Below are 13161 nucleotides of genomic sequence, written 5' to 3'. Positions count from 1 at the left end.
TGCATTACAGTATGTCTTATCACAAGAATTTGATAAAACAGTTAACTTTTCAATGGCAACACAGTCTCTGCCTCTGTAAATCTGCCATCATTTTCCACTTTTTCTGACATCCCCAGCTCTTGTATATGGTTTGTTCCCCTTGTCTGCTCGAATCTAGGTCCGTTTTCTCTTCGCTTATAGTTTCATTTCTGTAGCCCCCCCTTTTCCTTGCTACTTTTCGTTTCGCCCAATGCTCGTGTCCCCCTTTGTATCGTATATTTAGGCCAGTCTTCCTCTCCAGCAATTATAAGTAGCACCCATTTCGTGTCCGTTGAATCTCTAGTCCTGTTTCCGCCATGAGGACCTCCCCCACTTTGCTCTAAAACACTTGCAACCTTGGGAAGTCCCAGATGAGATGGTAGAAGTTCCCCTCCATTCCACACCACCTCTGACACTTTGCATCTTTACTTCTTTTCATACAATATAATACTGTTCTGAGGTAATAAATAAGCATGGGCGGATTTTGCGAATTGGCAATCCGCGAACTTGCGTATTTACGGATTCGCAATCCGCAAAATCCGCGAACTCTCGCGAATTAGCGGATTTTTAAATTTTTTTTGTGTTCGCAAGGGTTTCTGCCAGTTCGCGAGGGTTGTGTACCAGTTCGCAATTGCGAACTCACTTGTCGGCTCGCAACGGCCGCGACTATGTTGTTTCTACGTCTGGTTCATCATCACAGGTTCACAGCACCCTCTGTTTCACCACTGCCACCCTCTGGTACACCCATGCCACCCTCTGGTTGGTTTATCACTGTAGATTATGGGGGTGAAAAAAAGTAAGCACATCTGCCCTGCTTCAACTGACATGAATTAATTTGGGGTTGATTAATGTGTCACTGAATTTAAACTTCCAGTCTGGCTGGCACCTGCTTCCTTAAATGTAATTTGCTTTCGGTTGCAGTGCAATTTTTTTCACAGGACCTTTGTTGTATACTTGTAGCTATTCTCTGAGCCTGCTGTGAGGGTCAGAGCAGGGTCATAGAATAGTTGCAAGTAGGCAAATGAACTCTGAAGGGGCCCCTCAGGAAGCACTACAGGGAAAGGTTACTAATGATAAGATTGAACTTTTGCACCTGCTGAGTGCTTTCAGTTTTGCAAAAATCCAAATATCCAGCAGCATCCACAAAAAGTAACCCTTCCAGGTCAAGATCCAAATCAAAGTGACCAGCACATGAAGAAAGTACTGGGAGGAGCCTGCTGGACAGGAACAGGAAGTTGGAGACTGTGGGGCACTTCCTTCCTCCCACCACCCCCCCAAAAATGGACTCCTTGCAAAGAAAAAGTGCAGGCAAATGTCAACCTGAGGAGTTATTCTGATAAAAATCATAATTTTCAAGGTTTATGCTGCCTGCTGGTGGATTTCTTGTGCGAAATTGCAAATTTTGCAATCTCGCAATTGCGAGATTGTCGCTGCCCGCCGCATCTACGTGTTCGCAAGTGTTTACTCCCGCGAAATTGTATAGTATTCTAGTTGGCAAGTGCGACCAAGCAAAAAATCCGCTTCGCACGGATTTTACGAATTTTCGGCAAGTTCGCGAGAGTTCGCGGATTGCGAATTTGCTGAAAATACGCAAAATCCGCGAGCGGAACGGATTTTACGCCCATGCTTAGTAATAAACTCGGTGGAGGACTTTCAGCTGAATTAATATAATTCGTGCTCAGATAGCCACGTCCCTAGGGCCTTGTAGTGCTTCCTTCCACATTTATTTGTCTTCAAACGGACCAATGTCTACCTCCCAGGTTGCCCTCAGTGAGTTCAGCACCTCCGGGACATTGTTAATTATTTTTTTATATAATCAGGGAAATGGCCTTTACCAACAGAGGCTTGGTCAGTATCCTGTCCTCTAAAGGTGCAGTTTCTATCAGTGTCCCCCCTGCTTTGATATGGGTGCATATAGCATGTCCTAGCTGTCGATATCGCAGCCACTCCCCTTTCCCCATTTCATATTCTGATTGCAAGTGTGATGAAGGCTTGACCCCTCCATACATCCCCAAGTGTTTCAATTCCCAGCAACTCCCATTTTGTAAAATCCTTCAATTTATTCACAGATCTTTGCCCAGTACCTACCCAGAGTGGGGTCATCCCAGTCCGCTTACTCTCCCACCAGAGGAACTTTGTTGCTGCCCACAAAGCCAATACTACTGTCCGGGAAATGGTGCGGTGTATTGCTCGCCAATCGTTTGGTATATAACAGCGACCTGGGCCCTCCCTTACCCATGATTAATCAATCCACTCTAAAGGCCGGTTCCGATCGTTCTCCAAACTGCCATCCATTTACTGTCACTAGTCGGGCTGCCCAGTGGTTGCTACGGACATCTGGAATTGCTATTACCCCATCGTAGACCCCTCTTTGCAATTTACGCAACACTATCCGGGGAGCCCCTCCACCCTGCAGCAGTGTATGCAGTTCCGCCTCCACTCTCTGGAAGTACAGCTGGGGTACTTCATATAGCGTGTTCTGTAGACACTTGAGACATGGGAGAGTCATCATTTAAACAATGCTGCTCGCCCCATCAGGGTGAGGGGCAGGATCAGCCAATGCTTGGCATCTGCACGCAATCTATCTAGCTAGATTACGGTGATGAAATTCCTGGCCACCTCTTGTTACGTAAATTCCTAAATACTTGAACCCTTTCGTCTCCACCAGGACTCTACATCTGGATGTTAAATCTGGGGCCCCACCCACCAAGGAAAACAGCAGCGATTTATTCCAGTTAATTTGGTATCCAGAGTATTCCCCATATATTCTGAATATCTTGAGTATCCTGTCGATTGACTGGCGTGGTCTTGTCGTGTACAACTGGAATCATCAATGCATAGTGAAATACGTTCTCCCATTCCTCCCCACTCGGAATCCCCCATATAGGGAGTCTTGATGTGTCCAAGCCGCCAGAAGCGCCAGGGCAAACAACAGAGGGGACAGAGGGCACCAAGACTTGTGCTCTTCTGGAGAGGGAACACCCTCGACACCGTGGCTTTACCTCGTACCCTGGCCAGTGGGTTTTGATAGAGTTATCTCACCCACCCTATGTATGTAAGTCCCACTCCCAATTTCCTTAGCGCTGCAAAAAGATAGCTCCATTCCACGCTATCAAATGCCATCCTGGCATCGAGGGATAGGAGTGCTATTTGTTCGTCTGGTGTCGCCTCCATAAGATGTAGTACCCCAAATAAACTACGCTAATTGAGTCTAGTCCCTCTATGAGGCATGAACCCCGATTGGTCTGGGTGCCCTAGTGAGGTGATCACCCTGCCCAGTAATACGGATAGAAGTTTTGCCAAAACCTTGACTTTGAAGTTGAGCATGGAGATAGGTCTGTATGAACCATACTCTGTAGGCGGCTTACCCTCTTTTGTTATGACCACTATTACTGGCATCCTCTGATCTGCAGGGAGTCTTCCCTTTGTTTTGGCCTTTTGTAACATAGCTAATAAATGGCCCGTCGTGCCCTTTAGTAGACATTTATACATCTCAACAGAGAGTCTGTGAGGACTGCTGCTTTACCAGATTGCAGGTAGAGGGTGGCTGCTTTTATTTTCTCAACGGTTATATCCTTCTCTAGCATTTCTCTGTCTTCCTCTGACAGTCACAGGAGCTTAATATCGTGCAAGAAATCACTGCAGTGTTGCTCAGTTTTCAAGAAGAGGAGGTGTACACCTGCTCATTATATGTTGCAAATCACTCCGCTACGTTTTTCCCAGTGAGAAGATTCTGCCCCTTCTGATCTATCAGGCCAGGCACCCATCAACCCTCCACCCTCCGCTTGTCTAACCAGGCCAGCAGCTTATTTGCCTTATCCCTGGTATTATATAATCTGTGTTGTGTGGCTAACGCCTGAGCTTTGGCGTTTTATTCTAGCAGATCTGCCCATCTGCCGAGTCATGCCCACCCTGTACTACCTGGGATTACAGTACCATTTGTTCATCTTCTACGGTTTGACACCCAAGAGCTTTCTCCTTCCTTTCGACCCCTACCCATGCCTTTATCCTCCCATGGAGCACTGTCTTGAAGGCCTCCCATAATATCACTTTAGGAATCCACATTTTCAGCAAAGAAGAGGTCTGCACCTTTCTTAGCGTCTTCCCTGAATTCATCATCTTTGAATAACCATGGTGGAAGGGCATAGTCTTCGTTGAGGCCAATGTGACCCAGTTCCACTGGGGAGTGATCGGATACCCCGCAAGCCTTGTGTGTAGCACCTACAAATTCTACTAATCCCATGAGTGTTGTTATCATATAATCTAGTCTTGAAAGGCTCAGACTCACGTCTGCTAGATGTGTGTATTGTTTCTCACTGGTGTGTTGGTGTCGCCATACATCACCCAATCCCATCGCCTGGAAAAAAAAACCCAGGCTGGCCTACTCTTCTGCCCGTTCCTAGCTGCCTAGTGACGTCCATTTCTATATTTATGATGTCATTCATATCTCCTCCTAAAATTAGATGCCCCTCTGGGAGCCAAAGCTGCCAGGGGCCCAGCTTTTCTAGCATGGTGGCTTGTAGCCCCGGAGGAACGCAGGCCGAACAGAGGTTTAACCTTTTCCCTTACCTTATACCGCTAATCGCTACATATCTACCTAGGGTGTCCTCCCATACCCTCCCCCGAATAAATGGGAGTAATTTTCTAATGTGCACCCCCACTCCCCTTGAACCCGTGGTGTACCCTGTGGGTGCCACTAGAGTGTATCCAAGTCTATTTAGCACTTTACATTGATTGCCCCTTAGGTGCGTTTCCTGCAACAGGGCAATGTCCGGCATGTGTCGCTTGATATACTGCAGGACTACCGAGCATTTTACCTTACCATTCAGGCCATTTACATTCAATGACCACACCCTCAAAGGGTTCATTGAAGTCATACAATACAGATGTATGACGGTTAAACGAGGGACATTTCAACGCGGTCTGTTAGATCGCGATTTCACAACGCAAGTCGTTACATCGACTTGTGCTGGAGAGGCGCTGGATTTAGGAATAGTGTGAATTACTATTCCAACTCCAGTCTACATACAGTAGGGAATGTGTTGTAAACAGTAATTTACACTATTCCTTAGTATACAGCCGATGTAATGACTTGCATAGTGAAAACCACAATGTAATAGTACCACGTTGAAATGGATGCGTGGTAAACGATGTCTCCCTACAATACGCCATTGTTGGTAGAGTCCCCGTACTGATCTCTTGTACAGTGAAGCAGGTACATGTCTCCTCCCACTGTTCTACTTTCCTGTGTACAGCCTGGTATTCCTCCGAGCTTTAAACTTATTCAACACAATTGTGAATGAAACTAACCCATAGTCCTCAACTCCCCTTACCACTCGCATCCTGCTACCCTGCTTCTATGGTTGTGCTACCCCCAACTTTCCAACCCGCAGAGTGCCTGTCACCCTCGATTATACATTAAACAGTTATAACCTGGGGGAGGCTCGGCGGCACCACTTGGAACTACCACAAGGAGGAAAACCCTCTGGACAAACCCGTTCACTGCACCCTCATGTGTTTATCCCCCCGCCCCCTTGCAAACAGTACACTTTCTATTGATTTGCGGTGTCGCATAGCATTACTATGTCTCCACCTGATTTCAGGCAATTGTCATATTTGCACTAGGCTGGTGACAGTCTCCATGATATGGCCCATTGTGCCTTACTTTGGACTGCTATTCCTCACTTGTCTTCTCTCACACTTGTTCAGGGCACCAATTCTTCGTTCCTTCCGCTGGAGTTTCACTCTGGACTCGATGTAGGGTTTCTTTGTCTCGGTCATCCCTGACCAAATGTCTTGTCTGTACCTTTTGCTCGGGTAGCGTCCGCCAGCCCTCCAGCCATTCGCAGGCTTCCTACAGAGCTGCAAAGTGCCAGGTTTTACGTTCTGCAATTACTCTTAGCTTTGCTGGAAACAGCATCATGTATTTCAGTTCACGATCTCTTAGTTCCCTCTTTACTGCTTCAAAACTCCTCCGCTGTCGTTGCACCTGTAAAGTAAAGTCTGGGAAAAAGCAAATCTTGTGATGTCAAATGTAATATCTCCCATGGTTTTGGCAGCTTGAAGTATTACGTTGCGATCTCCGTAGTTAAAAACGTTTGCTATGATTGTCCTTGGGGAAGCCCCCGGTCTCGGTGGTGGTATTTGCACCTTGTGTGCTCTTTCAATCGAGAAAAGTTGGAGTCTCTTGGGCTTCAGAACTTTCATGATGAGGTCTTCCAGGAAGAGATCTACCAACCTCCCTTCCACCCGCTACGGGACCCCCACCACCCTAAAGTTGTTTTTCTTCGCTCTGCCTTCTTGGTCTTCCAGCTTTGCCTCCATTTATGTGGCCTTCTATAGCGTCTATAGTGTGTTCTTGTGTTTGAGTGGTATACAACTGAACCACTTAAAATTGATCTTGGAGCCCTGAAGAAGTCTCAACTGAGACGAAACACGTTGGCTAAAAGAACTTGTCTTTGAACATTGGATTTTAAAACGTCTGAATATATTAATAAAGAACTTTAATTTTTGACTATACATGAAGTCTGGGCCAGCCTCTTCTATTACTCTTCATGGACTTGTCATGGTTTAAAGAATTGTGATGTTATTCTTCAAATGATGGGTGCTAATTCCATTGTGTGTCGTTGCTTTCTGTATTGCTTCTAGATTGCAAAACTTTGCTTTAATACCTTCTTTTGAAATGGTATGTTCCAAATAATCAACCTGTTAAACCAGTAATTTAAATTTTTTAGGTTTGACTGTCATCCTTCTTTCCTCCAAGTTACCCAACACCTTTTCAAGCATTACCATGAGCTCCTCCACTATGCCGTGTCACAGACTTAATGAGTTCTTGTGCCTTTGTGCTAAAGGGATTCTCATGGTAGACTGAATGCAGGTATATAGTGGAAAAATACTTAGCATCACCAACATTACCTAACATCACCTGAATACTTGGCAGAGGGTGACATTCCACCAAGATGTTCAGATGTACAGTTCTCATCTCCACACATTTGCGTAATTCTCCTGTCCACTTACATGTCAAGACTACAGGGGATACCCATCAGTCAGTAGGTTTGATCAGTCCTTCAGCACATTTTTTAACTAAAAGAATTTCTAAATCCTTTTTCACACTTAACAGTACTGGTCTAATCTTATGTGTAATTAGCACAGCTTTCACTTTGAACTTAATCTTGTGCTCAAAGCCTTCGACTGTACTAATTTTGTTTGGAAATTCACCAGGATACTTAGCCATCTCAGTCTGCACAAACATCTTCATCAGTACTCACGGCCAAAATGGGAATGTCTCCCAATACAATGGCATTCTCATGACAAGGTCTTGAAATGATAGTTAACCTTGCTAAATCTTTCCATCCCACAATGTAACAACCTTGCACAGCCAAGTACATTTTCATCCAAACTGTTGTGCCCAAAAATTCCAAAGTCGCTTCAAAATACCCCAGCATATCAATATCCTAATCTCCAAACTCTTTGGGGTTAACATCAGTAGATTAAAGGCATGACTTACACCAAAACTTGTAATATGTAGTTTCAGAAAAAATGGTAGCAGACACACCAGCCTCTGCCATGAATAACAGTGAACTTCCATCAACAGTTGCTTGACATAATGGTCCCTTAATTTTCTTACTTATGCTAAAATCTTTCATAGTATCCAATGTCACAAAAACATTATCAAATTTTCCTACACACTCCTGCAAACACGCGGGTACACAGAGATAGAAGTAATACAGAGGAGGGGTCGGGGAAACATGGCGGCCGCCAGCTAATTGGCTGGGGTCCTCTAACAGGGAAGTGCTGACTCTACGTTATACGAGGTCTCCACCTTTCTCCCCATCAACCTACCTAGCCTTGCTGATTCCCCTACACGTCTTTTGTCGCTCGCCCCCAGCAGATGGGGGCCAGCAAGATCGTATCGCTGCAGTGGATGTTGATAGCGGCGGACAGCAGCTTTTCCCCATTGCGGGCCCCACACTTGGAGAACGCTGTGAAGGAGCTGCGTCGCTGCCGCGAGGTCGCTGTGTCACTCCAGGGCAGCGGACGCAGAGCCAGCACATGCTGGAAAGTTGCTGAAATTACAAGTGATGCTGGGCTGAAAACGACTCCTTTCAAGAAATTGCGGTGGGGGCTTCCCCCTACGAGGTAGGATGGTGCAAGCTGTACACCATACAGAGTATGGAGAGATGTGGGCAGTAGGAGGGTGGCAGGCTCCTCTGTCTATGGAGAGGGGTAAAAGTCTTCAGAATAGGAGTGCCAACTATGTGGGGAAAATTTGCAGATATACCCTACATACCAGAGGAACTATAATCACGCCAGAATCAGGGTCAGCACCGGTACCTCCACTTGGGATGTTAATTCCTGAGAATATGGTGTCTACCAAAAACCAGAATACGCAGGCTGGTGAGACAGAGTGAGATGAGTTCAGTTGGTAAACTGAAAAGGGTTTGGCAGGCTGCTGAGGGGAAGAGTCCACGAAGTAGGGGGAGGGATAGGAGAGTGCCCCAATCTAAAGTGAAAATACCCCATCTCTAAAAGTCATAATAAAAGGTCCTTGTATCCCTGGTTTTAGTTCTAGAGAGTAACGCAAAGGGGGGAACAAATCGGCACCATATTAGCATGAAGCAGAATGCCAGTACAGTCTCGGGCCTATATGATATGCCATGCCCCTCCACCCCAACCCTCTCAGAGGTCCAAAATTGCTTACCTGGTGGTCTAAATTAAATAGCTTTTCTCAGGTGATTGATCCAACGTCAAATAGGTTTGAAATTCTAGTGACTCAGGATGAGTGCAATTAGGGAAGCCCCCCCCCCCCCCCCCCAGCAGGAGCTAGATACAGGAAGTACCCTAAGGGAGGCCCCAGAGGAGTCCTTGGCCATTATTCTCTTGGGTCTAAAAAAAGAGGAGATGAGGAGTAGATTTAAGTTATATGAGCAGAATGAGGCGGATATCAAGGCCTCCTGTGCAGCCTTGGCCCAGAAGATTGAAGAAGTCTTTGTTTGAACTGAAGCCCTGGAGCAGGAGGTCTCTTGCATGGAGCAGGACATTGATTAGAATACTGCAGGTGCAAGTCATTTGACTAAACAAAATAAGGAGCTGAAAGATGATCTAGAAAGGCTTGAAAATCATTCAAGTAGGAATAATCTCAGACTTCTCAATGTTCCTGAGTCTATGGAAGGTTCAGATATCAAGGCCTTTATCATCTCACTGCTGCAGCATACTGTTCTGAAAAATAGGTCAGACATCAACCTTGCCTCTGAGATCCAACATGTACATCGGGACCCTTTCAAGATGAATCCCAGGAGGCAGATTTTAATTAATTTCTTTTTATATACAGCTAAGGAGGCAATTTTTACGATGGCATTAAGGGAAGGCTCTTACTATGCTGGTGCTTATTTAATCTCTACAAGATCAGATGTTTGCCACTACGGCTCAGAAACAGTGGGAGCTGGGGAAGAGGATGGAGGAGCTGAATAAACACAGAGCCAAAGCACAACTGAAATTCCCTGCTTCGCTCCAGATAATGACATGTACAATCATTGATCAGTGGAGGAAGTGAAATCTTTGATTTACATAATTTGGGAAGAAGCAGGCTCTTGATTTGATTGACAAAAGGCGGGGTTGAAGGGGAGAGGTTAGGCCCAATATAGTTCTTATTTCATTATGTCAGTTTCCCGTTGAGAGAAGACCATAAGGCATTATGCCGAAAAATCTAGGGAGGGTTCCCTGGAGTGGGAGTCAGGATGAGCATGAGGTGGGGGGCAATGGGAAAAGAATCTTTAAAAATAAGTTCTCAATATCACCATTACGCGTGATATAGAGCAGTGGCAGCTCTACATAGTATCAATTTCAAACTACTTAGATGAATGGGGTTAATGAGCTAACATTACTATCCTGGAATGTTAATGGTATGAGGGCCAAGCATAGGCAAGAGTTAGTAATGAGATATTTGGAAGAAAGCCAAGTACATGTTAGCTTGTAACAGGAAACTCATCTTGCTGCTAGTGCGGGTCAGGCCCGACTCTCTAAACTAAATTTAAAAAAAAAAAAACATTTTTAGTGTCAGAGCAGACTGAACACTGCAAGGGTGTAGCAATTGTAGACAGGCGGGGGCTGAATGGGTCATAAAATCCGAAAAAAACGATAATTCTGGGAGATGTAACCCTGGGCTGTGGAAGGGCAGAGTTAGTATGTGCTGTTTTCAACAGGCATAATATTGGTAAGCTGTGCCACTTATCCAATCTGGAGTGGAATTTAATGGAGGTTACATCCCCAATAGTAATCACTGGGGATTTTAATGTCCTACTCGACCCAGGACAAGATAGGACTAAAACAAAGAGTCATGGCCATTCCCCATGTGTACGGCAGGCCCTTAAAAATATGCTGCATGATTTGGCACTACTGGATGTGTGGAAGTACAGGGTGCAAGCCACACAAGGCTTCACATTCGACAGTAAAAATTATGGTTATTTCTACCAGTTAGATTGTTTCTTTGCGGACACCGTCATTGCAGACGCTGCAACAACAATATGCATCTTACTTGGCCATATTTCGGACTATGCAGTGGTTACAGTGTCACTAGAGGGATATGGCAGTTTGCCTAAACCAAGATAGACGCTAAAAAAGGCCATTCTCCCTGATTTGGAGATTTGCGAGAAGGTAAAGCGAGCAAGTACGGCCTATTTTATTGACAATATTGAGTCTACCTCTCTAGATGTAGTTTGGGATGCCTTTAAGGCACATATTAAAGGGGTTGTGTAAAATTTGGCATACTTCAAAACAAAAACGGAGAGATTAAGTTTTAAGAGACTTGAGGACAGAGTGGGATCTTTAGAGGCTGATCTCCTGTGACAGGACTCTCTGCAAAATGCTGAAAAGGAGCAGATACAGAGACTCTTAAAAGAGGCAAGGCAAAACTTGAGGATTAAATTGGATCAAAAATGTAGGGAGCAGTGGCAAGCTGGTTGTATGAAGAACTTTGAATATGGGGAGAAAGCAGGGGTACCACTAGAGTGGAAAGCTAGAATAGATAGATCAAGGAATGTTATCAGACAGTAGGTAGTAAATCCCGGGGAGGGGGGTGTCTTGGATAAGATGGAAAAAATGCAATCCTGTCATAAACCCTTATTCCCCGAACTATATGCGGAGGAGGTTCGCCCTAATCAAGATCTACTTAAAGTTTGGCTGAGCAAAGTGCAATTGCAAGATTAAAAACTGAGAGAAGGGAGGGGCTTGATGCCCCTATCCCAAGGAAGAGATTTGATTATGTCCATCTCAGAGCAGGAATGTCAAGGCCAAAGACCCGGATGTCCTGCCGAATGAAGTTTATAAACTTTTAACAGTAGAACTGGTTTCAGTTCTGGAGAATTTGTTTAATTCAATTAATAGGCAGGGTGGATGTATCCCCAGAACATGGAAGGAGGCCACAATAGTTCTTATTTTAAAAGCTTCTAAAGATCCAAGTAGGGACGACTCCTATCGATCAGTCTCCTTGCTGAATGCCGATTATAAACTTTTTGTGAGCAGCTCAGTGAGGAGATTGGCAAACCTTGCCCCACTGCTGGTTCACTTAGACCAGAACGGCTTTATCCCCAAGAGACAGATACAGGAGTTGGCACAACAACTCATTGGCACGATAGATCTTGCCACAACATGCTTGGTTCCCTCGGCCGTGATTGCCATAGACATGGCTAAAGCTTTTGATCAGGTGTGTTAGCTGTACCTGTGGGAGGACCTGAGAGTTATGGGATTTGGTCTAGATGTTATATATGTCCTCCAGATGTTGTATGTGGGCGCATCAGCTAAGATTCTCCTTAATGGCAAATTGACTCCTAGTTTCAGTATATCAAGAGGTACACAGCAGGGTTGTCACCTGTCACCCCTCTTGTTTGATATTTATTTAGAGCAGGGGTCTCCAACCTATCCTCTGACAAGAGCTACTTATATTCAATGAAAGTTTTGAGTAACTAGTATTATTAGTGTTGTAATACTGACCCCCCCACCAGCAGACAAGATTACATTAGTTGCCATTCTATGCAAGATTACTAGCAGCGATCACCGCAGTGCATCAAACAGTGTTTTTAGCAGCAATGTAAAAAAAGGTTGTGTCAATTTGGAATGCCTTGATTTAGGTAATGCACACCTGTAATGCTTGGAGCACCAAGTTAATAAAATTAGTAACAATAATCACTCAAATACCACCTTAAAATATATTTTGCAAATTCAACTATTTTCTCCAAGCATCATCTTATGAGTTCTGAAATACACACATTTTCCTCTTGAATATAACCTTTTCAATTTTGCTATATCTAGGTGGGCCCTCAAAGATTCCCACTCCTCCACGAGTACCCGCATTTAAAAATCACCCCACACCTAGTAACTAAATATGTATCAGGTTTCTCCGTTTAGTGAGTCAAGCAAAATAAACTCCAGACAAAACTCCTACTCACAACAAGCATTGGAAATGCAATAGGTCTCGCAATAGAATAGTTAGACATTTTTCTTTTTGCAAATGGAAGAGTGGCGTTGCGTGGATGAGTGGCGTTGCGTGGATGAGTGGCGTTGCGTGGATGAGTGGCGTTGCGTGTGTGAGTGGCGTTGCGTGTGTGAGTGGCGTTGCGTGTGTGAGTGGCGTTGCGTGTGTGAGTGGCGTTGCGTGTGTGAGTGGCGTTGCGTGTGTGAGTGGCGTTGCGTGTGTGAGTGGCGTTGCGTGTGTGAGTGCCGTTGCGTGTGTGAGTGGCGTTGCGTGTGTGAGTGGCGTTGCGTGTGTGAGTGGCGTGTGTGAAGGATTGGTAGTGCGGGCACTGCTGCTTGGGGTATCTGCGAGATTTGTGTAAGTAAATGGAGAGGGGGGAGAGAGTTGTAAGAGAGTGAAAGAGGCAGAATCGTTGAGAGGAAAAGAAAGTGCAAATCTGTAAGCTGAGAGATGTGGCATAACAGAAGGATTGGTAGTGCGGGCACTGCTGCTTGGGGTATCTGCGAGATTTGTGTAAGTAAATGGAGAGGGGGGAGAGAGTTGGAAGAGAGTGAAAGAGGCAGAAACGTGGAGATTAAAAGAAAGAGCGAAGGAATCTGTAAGCTGAGAGATGTGGCATAACAGAAGGATTGGTAGTGCGGGCACTGCTGCTTGGGGTATCTGCGAGATTTGTG

At 45.2% G+C, this 13161-nt stretch overlaps 1 protein-coding gene across 1 annotated transcript in view; it reads right to left on the bottom strand.

The window, feature by feature from the left end:
• LOC144756162 (E3 ubiquitin-protein ligase TRIM39-like) overlaps positions 1-13161 on the bottom strand; it is a 274405-nt gene that overhangs the window by 208420 nt on the left and 52824 nt on the right. The window lies entirely within an intron of this gene.

This window comes from Lissotriton helveticus, chromosome 5_1 (assembly GCF_964261635.1).
Source record: "Lissotriton helveticus chromosome 5_1, aLisHel1.1, whole genome shotgun sequence".
Classification (NCBI taxonomy): Eukaryota; Metazoa; Chordata; class Amphibia; order Caudata; family Salamandridae; genus Lissotriton; species Lissotriton helveticus.
This window is presented reverse-complemented; position numbering and strand designations above follow the sequence as displayed.